Source organism: Vanacampus margaritifer, chromosome 7, assembly GCF_051991255.1.
Source record: "Vanacampus margaritifer isolate UIUO_Vmar chromosome 7, RoL_Vmar_1.0, whole genome shotgun sequence".
Lineage (NCBI taxonomy): Eukaryota > Metazoa > Chordata > Actinopteri > Syngnathiformes > Syngnathidae > Vanacampus > Vanacampus margaritifer.
The window spans coordinates 22,036,810-22,049,006 of NC_135438.1; the positions used below are offsets into that span (position 1 = coordinate 22,036,810).

The 12,197-nt window shown below is 37.9% G+C and overlaps 1 protein-coding gene across 2 annotated transcripts in view; it reads right to left on the bottom strand.

The window, feature by feature from the left end:
• The window catches only part of frmpd1a (FERM and PDZ domain containing 1a), a 35,933-nt gene extending 30,509 nt beyond the window's left edge, over positions 1-5,424 (bottom strand). For both annotated transcript variants that reach the window (XM_077571673.1, XM_077571672.1), the window contains exon 1: positions 5,191-5,424. The gene's annotated coding sequence lies outside the window, so the exon portion shown is untranslated. The remainder of the gene's footprint in view (positions 1-5,190) is intronic.
• Between the last annotated feature and the right edge of the window lie 6,773 nt (positions 5,425-12,197).

A 12,197-nucleotide genomic window follows, 5' to 3' on the forward strand; every position in this document is an offset into this window, starting at 1 on the left:
GTTTTGACAAAAGTTGGGTCAACTCTGGACTTGTGCAAATGTCCTTGTCTTAAAGTATTTATAGAGCAGTGAAGGCACAAAACACCATCAGTACTCATAATCATAGTTACATGATGATGTAACCAGGGTTGTTTGTCATTCAACGATTTTTGGAATGTCACTGTCCGGTCTTTGTGCACTCGTTTTTGCAAGATTTTAGGCTCTGGTTGATTTGGCTTTGTATTATGTAATCATCAAGTTAATGTTCTCTTCATCTGTGCCAGTGCCACCCTATGTCTCTCCTTGTTCTGTCTCTCCTTCCCAATGCAGACTTTTTCTATTGTGACTGTTTATTATCTCCCACAGTTGAGAAAGGCAACAGGCATAGGATAATCTCCTTACAGTATATATTTTTTGAAAAACAAAACACTGAATTGAAATGACCACACCTGTCAAAGTGGACAATAGTCTGAAGGCCACAACTGGTTCAGGCAAAGTGACAATCAGCAGGGGTTGCACATTATTGAAGCAATAATCTTCAAGCATGTTTACTCAACAAAAATATAAATGCAACAATTTTGTTTTTGCTCACATTTTTTAATGAGATGAACTCAAAGAAGAAAGGGGGGGGGGGGGGGTTACTGACGTTTTTCTAAGTCCCCAGACCCCTCCAATAAAACAAAACTGCACCTTTCAAAGTGCCCTTTTATTGTGGGCAGTCTAAGGCCCCGTCCACACGAAAGCCAGTTTCAATGTATCCTCACAAGTTTATTTTTTTTATGCTCAGGCCGTTTGTCCACACGATGGCGCTGTTTCAGAGCTTGAAACCGGGCTCCCGAATGGAAAGATTTTAAAACGCGCCCCGTACGCATCCGTCTGGACGCCATAAGCAGGATATTTCTCCAGTGATGACATAATGGTCGCAGCTCGATGACGCATTGTCGCACATTGATGACGTATGAGACAATTCAGTCAGTGTGTCAACAACAATGGCGGATAGCCGTGTCGTAGTCATTTTGCGCAGCCTCCTTAGCTTGCTTATGCTTTTGCAGCCAAATATTTTGCTCCTTTTTTCCCACGTTCAACAAGCAATGTTGTACTTGAATCACCTGCCATTGTCCCTTCTCCTTTGTTCGTCTTTTTCATGTTGTTTTGATACATGCAAAGCCATGTTTGTTCTATAGATTGCAATAAAGTTGGATGATTCTTCTTCTACGCTTTCCGTCAACTCCCTGTGGCTGCTGAAGAGGGTCTTCTGCCCAGATTTAGTCATAACTGTTTTAATTTCCTTATTTCCTCAGTAGAGCTTTGTTCTGCGGATGTATCTTTGAGAGTGTTATCACAATTTCTGCCAGGTGCAGTCATGACTGGAAAAACCTCCTCTATTCCTCAAATGGGCAATTGTCTGTGTTTGAATGAGGTACTTGAGTTTATCTCATGGCCGGTCAACTCCGGTTGAACTGTTTACTGGAAACTATGTGGTACTGCCCTTCAAGATAGTATAAGAATATTGTAAATCCTCTGTAATCTTCACACTTGTGAGAGGCTACAGCCATTGTCTGTAACTCACTTGTGCCCGGAATATTCTGTAGAAATAAAAGCTTCGAAGGAACTGTTCATCGATCTCCAGCCTGTATTCAGATAACCAACATTCTCACTACCCGAAAGAAAACGAACACGCGGAGGAAAAGATCTCCTCCACAACACTGCGCTACAGCGCCACTCCAGACTTGGCATATACATTACAGCCATTAAACGTCCTCAGTGTCTTCTTTTGGACACACGCAAGTCTTGAAATGCTTCTGTGTGTACGAGATTTGTTTGAGGAACGAAGCTGGCTTTGCTTCCGTCTGAACAGGGCCTAAGGCACACCTGTGCACTAATCATGGTGTCTAATCAGCATTTTGATATGGCACACCTGTGAGGTGGAATGGATTATCTTGGCAAAGGAGAAGCGCTCACTATCACAGATTTAGACTGGTTTGTGATCAATATTTGACTGTTTTCTTTTTCTTTTTTTAAACATTTATATTGTGTAAATAGACTGAAGTAGTAGATTTATAGGTGGAACTGTACTGTACATCTGGTGTTAAACTAATGTATTAGGCTATGGATGTATGTTTATATGTATTAATTCATATATTGTGTGTAAGAAAAGGACGGAAGTTATGTTGTTTACTTAAGGAGAAGGGGTGGGACTAAAGTTTTACTTCTCACTCCTTTTTGAATAGTCATTGATTTTTTTCTATTGCCTGTTTTCTTTTGATTTTTCTTTCTTTCGTTAAGTATTGTCACTTATTCATGTATTGAAATAATGTTGAAATATTCCAAATAAACATTTCAATCAATCAATATTTGAGAGAAATTATGATATTGTGTATGTGGGAGAAGTTTATATTTTTGTTGAGTATATATTTAATTAAAAACAAATCTAGAAGAATTATTCACTATATAGAGCACATGTGTCAAGATCCTGTTCTCGAGGGCCTGAGTCCTGCATGTTTTAGAAAATATGAATCAGCTGTGCTGAACGTGGGAAACCTCTAAAACATGCAGGACCGGACTTTGACACCACTGATATAGAGAGACTAAGAGACACAATAAACTGTACGTTTGGGTTTTCACTGTTCCACATAGGCTGTAAAAAGTTATCTTGATGCCAGTAAAGCACTTTTAAAACAGTTGACGAAAAGTATTAAAATAAAAGAAAAGACATTCTCCCTGGCTGTGGACTTGGAATGCTAATGTTAAAATGAACACCAACAAGGGAATGCTGCTACCTTATTGTATGCCTTCATCATGCGTACAACTCAAGAAAGGGACCTAGGCACAAATAGGCACACACCCTCGTTGGAACATGAGTTTTGCCATTCTATTTTGTGCAGGTGTAATGAAGAACAAGCTGACAAAAGTAAAGTGTGTATCAGAATTATTGTAAAAAAAATATTATAATAATAATAACAACCACAACAACAGCTAAAAATTAATGAAACTTGCCTGGACTTGCCTGATGACACTAAGCATGGGCCGATTACCGCTTTTATGATTTAATGAGGTTTTAAAAAGTCAAGGTTTCAATAACTGCTATTAGCTGTCACCAGTTATGAGCTCTTCTTCTCTTTTTTTTTTTTTTTTTACAAGACTTCTAAGCAGGGCACAATATGATTGGCTGCTTGTAGAGTTGAGTGAATGAGGTGCCCCTTTGTAGTTACTTGCCTCCAATTAACTTTTGTTTTCACCTTTTCAGTGAGCGATGAGGTTAGGGGTGGGTGAGTAGTTACACACAGAGGAATGAGGGAGGGAGGGAGGGAGGAAGATGTGAGAGACACTCTGTAAACACTGTGGATGCCTTTCCTCTGTTGGGGCTGTGGGTTAGGGTTTATATAGTCTACACTTTTCTTTTGACACTGTTCAATGAAAAAAAAAGTTTTGATTTCCCCAAATACCTAAAAAAAAAATATATATATATATATATATATATATATATATATATATATATATATCAGAGCTTTAATTTTAAAATAGTGATACAGCAATATTTTTGTTCACGATTATCATACCAACAGAATCTAATATCGGCCCTTGCCAAGACGGGACCCTTAACAACTAATAGTAATTGCTGGCTGTCGTGCGCTGTATGCAAAATACCACTTATACTCTCTGCAAGACTGAAGCAAACATGCATGTGTTCGGGCCGTATATAACCGAAAGAACAACAGAAAAGTCCGAACTAAGGAAACCTGCACCAATACCAGAACCTTTTCGCTGCACTGCATGTTCGACCGTGCTACACATACAGTACAAGAAATACTTCATATTTACACCAACAACAGCATGCCAAAATAGACCTATTTCCATCTTATCCATCTTCCCCTCTCATATTTTGCACTTGGCTAAGCTTGTTTTGATAATCAATAACAATGCTACTGTTCTTACTGAATTGTTTCTCTGTGAATTCATATTTAGATGCAGTTCCATGCAAAAGATGATAGGCACACCCAGAGCCGTCATTGGGTATTAAACTTGATAAATGCAATTGCATCAAAAATGCATCCGAGCCTAAAAATAACATCATAAATGAATAAAGCCTGGCAAGGCCTTTAGAACTTGGCGGCTCATGCAGAAGTCTCACTGCTTATTTTAATTCTAAATTTGGTTATTGCACATAAACACTACACAAAGACGTGCATACACACTGCTTGCACCGTAAAAAAAATAATGTACACACACAATTTGAGCACATTCAGTAGCAATAATAAAGGTTGCCTGGTTCAGGGAGGAATGATGCAGCAAAATATTCCGAGCAATAGTCCAATAAAGTGCATGAGAGTGTGTGTGAGCTCAGGGTACCGTTGGTCACTGAATAAAGCTATTGATTTGTCACTGACTGATTTATTTGTGTAGTCATTAATTCCTTGGAAGTTGCTGAATAAAGAAGTTGCTTACTTTTGGAGAAAGTGCAATGTTTTTTTCTTAAGCTTATTCCTGTCAGCAGTGAAACATCCTAAGCCTTACTATTAGGTTCACCTTTCTCCCAACTCTCCAGTTCTCTCAGCACCACCCATCTTCCAGCTTAGAAATCCTCAAATAAACATGCCATCATCCCTATGACTACATTGCTTTCATCATATGACTCGGTTGATCTAAACATGTATTTTTAAACTTGTGAAGTTGAGCAGTGGTGCAGTGGTAGCCCTTTTTCGCCTGCATTATCCCTGAGTGGCAGTGTACTTAATCACTCACTGCATAGTATAAAAACTTCCATGATACTATATTTATTGATTGTGGTAGGTCTGAGGTAGCTTTGCTGTCTACTATGTAACTAATAATATAGGCTACACTTTGTTGAGTAATATACAGTATCCAAACATTTGTTGGGACGCAATTGACACCTAATGGTTTGGCTGCTGTGCTGAGGAAACCTCAAAGGAATATGCCCGTCTTGCCTATTGGTACTAGGCTACTTTACTTTCACTTTTAGGAAACAACATCCAAAAAGAAAGGCGTTGCTGTTTTATTTCTTCTTTACCTTTTTGTTCGATAGACACAGTAATCAGCCCCGTTTAATGTGTGCGGGACAGAATTGAGGCAGGACTTTAAAACAATTTAACCTACACGCAATTATTTTTTATTTTATTTTAACACAATCTATTTAAGGTTCCAACTGACTAGTTGTTATTCAGTCTTGTTAATGAGCGTTAAAGACCTTACCTATCGAGCGGGTTTGTGTTTCTAATCCCCTCCAGAGAGCGTGGGGGGGTGGATGTGGCGGCGGGATCCACACTGTCCCAGACGTGGAATTATAGCGTCCACAAAGTAACGTTTTTAATTAATAACACGTATTCAGCGAAGGCAACCGTCCATGTTAACGCAAATGACGCACGTTATCCACAGTGGCGGAGCACGCGCGATGCTGGAAGGTGAGGCGCGCGCACGCTGCACCGTACAAATCTCTCTCTCTCTCTCTCTCTCTCTCTCTCTCTCTCTCTCTCTCTTCTCTCTCTCTCTCTCTCCCTCCCCCCGCCCCGCATGTAAATTGCTGACGGAGGAAGTAGGAATAACTATATCTGCCTCGTCTAATTTGTTTCAAAGCAAGGTGAACCCAACAGAATTTCAATCTTACAATTTTTCTAAAAAAAAGAAGTACGATCCAAGTACTTTCAATTTCCAATTCCCCCAAAGCAAAGAAAATTCACTATAACATTTTTAATAGAGTGTACCCTTCTTCTGAGTTTTTAAGAAAGCGTTTCAATTTGGACCACAACTATTTATTTTGTGATGAAGACATTGACAACATTTATTTTACGATTGCATAGTTGTTAATGCCTTCTGGAAATATTTGTATGACTGGTTATTCCCTAAATTGCCCAATCTCTCTTTTTTTACAAAATAAAATGTTTTATATGGTATTTCTGTAAAAGAGTCATCCCATGACCTGGTCATTAACATACTCATAGCCAAGTTTTTACTTCTTCCCAGCTGACAGACAAGGCAAGTCTTGTGCGGTTATTCCATCTTTCACTAAACTATAACAATGTATTCACAGTTTGTTGAGATAGTCAGGCGTGATAGCAACTGCTGTTTAGTCAGGGGCATAGCCAGATTTTATTCAGTGACGGGGAAATATTGTTATATGTGTGTATTTTATGTTTCATGAAACAGTGACTACGGTGTTTCTTTGTTTGCTAAAAACTGACTTCTTCGCCATTTTGATTGCTGGTATGTTGTGAAAGTAATGATTTTGAGTGAAGTTGACTGTAATAATCAAATGTTCTTTTACAATTAATAGAATTAACTGGTGAGTTATTTTTAGAACATGCCCACCGACAGTTCCTGTGGTCCTTGGGGGCTACCTGCTCCACCGGAAACAGATGACTTCTACCGGAAACACGAGACCTCTACCGGAGACACGTGACTTCAGGTAATTTTCTCTAAAAAAATGACATTTTTTTGTGTATTATTATACTATATCGCCACTGGGTGTTATCCTCAAACTTGTTTTCAATTGCACGTGACGCGTTATTCATTTGTTTACACCTAAATAAAAAGTTAGGAGTACTTAATTGTGAGTTATTCCTAAATTTTCAAGTACTTGCATTTGAGCCTTAAGTTTTAAAATGCTTGCATTTGCAAGAGCGGTTAATGATACCGATCTACAAAGATGTTCAATAACAAATAACAGGTGTTGTGAACTGGAGCTGCCTGCAGAGTACAGAATGATGTACAGTATTTATTCAGCACCCACCTCAACTGCCGATGCTAGTGCTTCTGTTATTTAATATTTCCATCACAATATAAATCAGATTCCATCCACTTTATTTAATTGTTCAGACAAACCAACGTGAAGCGTATTACACACGACGTACTGCAGTCTGCAATTACGCTACATTCGCCATTCGGTTTTATGTTCAAGTGGGGGTCACGTGTTCAGGTGGTGAGGAAAGCGCCAACAGCCGTCTTGGTTAAAACAGTGAAATATTCTAAAAAATACAAATACTACCACTTAACATTAGTTTGAGTTAAGATTATGATTATGTTTAGTGTTATAGTTAAGTTTAGGCATAGTGAAGAAAAGAAAAAAAGACAAAATTGGAGGTCACGTGTTTTCGATAGAGCTCCACTCACCCATGGTATGCAGCAAGACCCTTCTCTTATTTTCTGTCGTATTTTTTACATTATGTTCTTTAATTTTGGCACACTTCCAGCAGTCCAGGAAGTGCTATCTACTAGAGAGGTCTTTACTAGAGATAACAGAAATGGAACATTGAAACGATCACATCATTTGGAACAACTGATTCACAAAAACAATCAATCTTTTGGAACGTTTGAAACATCACCACAGCGACATCAGGTGGCCAGTTGTAAAATATTACAATCAAACAGTAGAGCAGTGTTGCCAACTCCCCAGTAAGGAAATTAACTATTGGCTGTCTGTCATCACCTAATTTACACAACTGGCAATCGGCCTATTCTGTAATTGTAATGGATGCCATAATTTAAAGAAATAATATTATGGTAAACAAAAACTGAATAACCCTCCACCCCGTCAAAATAAGTATAGAAGTACAAATGAGATTTTTGTTGCCGATACTTTGTTTTTAATTTTGTCTCTCCTCATGACCTAAATACTTTGATGAAACCCCCAGTACTATCACATTTAATCAAAAACCTGTAGGCTACATTTCAAAGGCTTAAAAAAAAATTGCGACAGGGCATCTTAAGTTTTGACAGAAAGTATTAAAGAGGAAAAAGAATGACCTGCAAAAACATGCTGCCAGGATGGGGAATCGAACTGAGGTTACCTGCAATATTATTCTCAGCCCATTGTGCGGGTGCATTACCACTGGACCAACTTCAGCATACAAGAATGGTATTGATGACATTTTATTAGGTAAGTCATTGTAGCAGCAGCCAGGATAATTTTACGAAGTATACTTAGGTTGGATTTATTTTAGATACTGTATAAGACATTTTAATATAGTGCAATGCTGATATTTATTTTTAGAAAAGGGATAACATGTTCACTTAATGTGACGTTTGGAGGCGTAATGGCACGAGAAAGGCAACTGTCATGTGACATCCTGATTCTGAGGCAGATTTAGGAACGCGATTCAAATCACAAGTCCCGCCTGTGGTCCGGTACGTACCAAAACACAGTTTCGATTTTGCCATCACTAGTCTTTACAACTAAAGACTTGAACAGAAAAAGGTCCGTGATTCAACGTGTTGCTGACTGAAACGCCGATTTACGTTATTGCTGTCTAAGCACCTAGCTGGAATGGGGGCAAGGTCTTTGTGTGGTTTTGCTTGTTTTATTGTGATTGTTCATGACATGAATTAATTACTTGTGAAAAAGATTTATTTTTTTTGTATGTTATTTTCCATTAAAGTGAAGCTTATGATAGCTTATCCTAAGTGCTTTCTTTCGGCTTTCGGTTTTAGCTAACTTTTCATATGTATAACTAAAAGTTGTGTTGAACGGTGTATTTGATAACTTTTAAGGACTTCTATTTATGTTTATTTGTTTGTTTACGGTATAGGGTAGCTCTTACGGTGTGTCAAATGGAACAAGGAAAGGAATAAAAAAAAAAAACCTTCATTTTGCACCAGTACGCTTCACCATTGTCATACACAGGAGGTTATATTCCAGCATTGTAGACCCCCTTCTACACGATAAATAAAAATCTGCTATACAGAAATAATATTTTTTTTAACACCCCAGGCATGTTTTAGTAACATTTAAAGTACTTTTTAAAACAGTCTTTAAGCACACGTTTAAAAAATACAAACACATTTAAACACGTATAATATATTGAGAAAGCAATGTATAACAATACAGTGTAGAAGAGCTGTACCCACACTTCATTGGACCATTTGAAATTGAGTCTGCGGTCAACCCCAACTCAGTGAGACTCAAGCTCCCACCTATAGACTTAAACTCCATTCACATGGCGACAAATAGCGACATTGCGTCGCTATGGAAACCTCATTCAGACAATAAATTGCCTGCACATTTATTCATTGAAATGTTTTTTTTTTTAATCACACCATTGGGATTCCATAAACAAATCAAATAAAATTAATTGAGACAGATGGAGATGGGCAATCGGGACAAGAAGGCGGAGCATACATTCAAAACACGGTACTATACAATTAAATGCAACGGCAAAAAAAGCTCTGCTTTGCTATCAACAGAAGTCACAGAAGGTGTGTATGTGGCATGAGAGAGTGGTCGCTTAGCGCGACGGAGGAACCGTTTCCATTTTGATGTCCATCTCCTTGACCAACGCGTGAACGAAAACGTTTATCTCCGTGATGTGTCGTAGCTCGTCCACTTGGTGTTGGGGATCTTTCATGTGGTCGCCGTTGACAAACACGTGGAAAGTGCTAACGTCACACCGGATTTTAACCTGAGCAATAACAGGACAGCCTGCGTCAGCAACATGTTGGCTAGGCTACTCGACTACGAAAAGTATACTTTCTATAGCAGTCAAATATGCAAATACACTTGCATTGAAGCTTGAACAACTCTGTTAAAATATTTCCTTTTGGTTACATTTCATTTAAACATTTGAATGACATTTTTAAATACAGTGGAACTTTGAGTTAAGAATGACCCGTTTTACAACCTTTTCAAATTACGAAAATATGCCTCTAGTTACATACGTTTTGTTTTACCAAACTTCTCAGCATGGGTGAGTGTGCGTCTTTTAATTTAAAAAGTTAATTTACCAGCATTCACTCTGTGCACAACTCATTGCCAAAGTTGTGCTGATTTTTTTTAAAAAAATTTTTTTTTACTTTTAGACTTCATTGCGACGTCATTGAGTTCTAATCAAGGCTAATTATAGGCTGTAAACATCTATGGCAATTGTCGTGTTGTCCCGTTATAAACACACGCACACACATTCCGCTGTGGCTTTTCAGCAGACACCGAGGGGACTACTAAGAGTAAGTGGAGTGAATTCGAACCTAGATCCATAAGAAAAACCTTGCTGATTTTGCAGCATTAAAAGCATTCAACCAGATTATTTTTTTTAAGCCAAATTTACACCCCCACCCCATCATAGCCTGTGTGTATTTCATATAGTAACATAAGATGGTTTACAGGTGCTCGTCAATAAATTTGAATATCCTTGAAAAGTTGAATAATTTCTAATTTCCATACATTCAAAAAGTAACACTTTCATAGATTATAGATTCAGGACCAACAATTTAAGTGATTTCAAGTATTTATTTGTTTATCTTTACATTATTTGGGCTTGCAGCTCATAAAACAAAAACAGGATTTCAAAAAATACTGTGAAGAAATCACCATGCATACTTTCCAGTGTTTTGCATGAAAAAAAAGGCTGGATGGTTGGATCTTCAGTAGTTGGTTGGGAATCCCTTTGCCTTCATCACTGCGTTGATGCGCCGTGGCATTGCCTGGGTGATTTGGAACCCCAGGCTTTCTTGATGCTTGCTGTCACCCCTTTGTTTTTAGGTCTGGCAGCCCTCATTTTCCTCTTGTAATACAGTTGGGTGAGAGTTGCTACCCTAGAGGAAAGCATTTCTCATCATTGTTCCAACCCGTCACAATTTTCCGTAGATTTCCTTTTTCATATCAATTACAGTACATGCTCCTCCTCTCTGTCTTTAAACTTTTTTTTTGGTAAACATTATGTGTGAAAACATACCGACATAGATATAACTTGATAAATATTCTATAATTAAGGTATTAAACCCTTGCTTACTTGCTAATGTGCTTTTAGAGACGCCCGCATACTTTTTGTACAAGTGTTTATACTGTAATTTCTAACAGTGATGTCCTGGTTAGCCACGAGATGTCAGTGTTGCACAAAGATAACTTTGCCATCATCCAGTTTTGCCTGTCCTCATTTCCCCATCTGCTGGGACATAATTGTTTCACATCATGCAGCTTTGAGGTCGCCACCCTCAATCTCCTCTTTATCACATTAAATTACCAGAATAATATTATCACACATCCACTTCTAGTCAAGTCCATTTGCAGGTCTAATTGAAGACAGTTTGGTCTTGGAACCTTTCCCGTCTGCTTTGTCATGGTCTTTTTTTCTTTTCTTTTTTAAATCTCCCAACTGGACCACAAACTGGTGGGCAGAATTTAGAATTCAGATATTTTTTTCACAAACAGCTAAACAAGAACCTTATGTGATTGTGGATGTGTGTCTATGGAGAAAAAACTAATAAAAGTAACTGAAAGATGAAAAAAAATGAATGGAAAGGCAGCCACTTCTACAAATTGTTCAACAAAAATGATTCTGAGCATATCTTTTTCTTTGGAATTGAATTGCTCTAATGTATCATTCATGGTTAATCTGCATTTACATTAATAAAGATATTGCTAAAAATCGAATGTTCCAACTTCCACATACAAATCTCACACAAATGATTTGACAGCACAACTTACTGTACATGCTCTTGTTTGTTTTCCTTTGTTCTTTCCATATCTAGATTAAAAATAAAGTCTTTCATGTTGTTTCCTCTTGTTCTATTATTTATTACCATGTGGCACTTTAATAGCTGGACTCATTTCAAATTTTGCTGGCTCTTTTGGTGGCAGCATTTGAATTGTGTTTCTGACTCAAACAACCCCTTTCCCGCTTTGTTTGGCCTTGCTCACGATAAAAACCTCTCAATTTTCAAAGCGAATTAATGTACCCCGAGAAACTAAAATTCATCTTTCAATGCTGTCCTAAGGAGGGAAGTTGTTTTTGTTTCGTGGCTGACATGAAAGGAGAACAGAGGATCCTCTGTCATTAGCCTTATTAGCTTCATTAGTGCCGTATGGATGAACTTCAAATGACTGGCTTCCAGTTATTTGCGTTACCATAGAAGCAACATGAGTACGTTTTCATGTTCTGTGTTGGAGACTGTTGCGCTGCAAATGCAAGTGGTTGAAATTGAAGACAGGCAGTATTTTCTTGTTCTCACCACTAGATGGTAGACCCACTCAGGAAAGTGTCAGAGGATAGGAAAGCACAAAATATGTACTGACATACTGATTTCAAGATGAAATGTGTGCAATAGTGTTTTTACTAACACATCCTAAAGCTATAAAACGTATATTCAAACAGAAAGATAATTTACATTGTCAATAGCCTACTAATGGACTGCAATAGAAAAAACATCTCAACATTAAACCTATTAATCTTCTTTGACAATACAAACAAATTATTGTGTCTTTACCAGCAAGA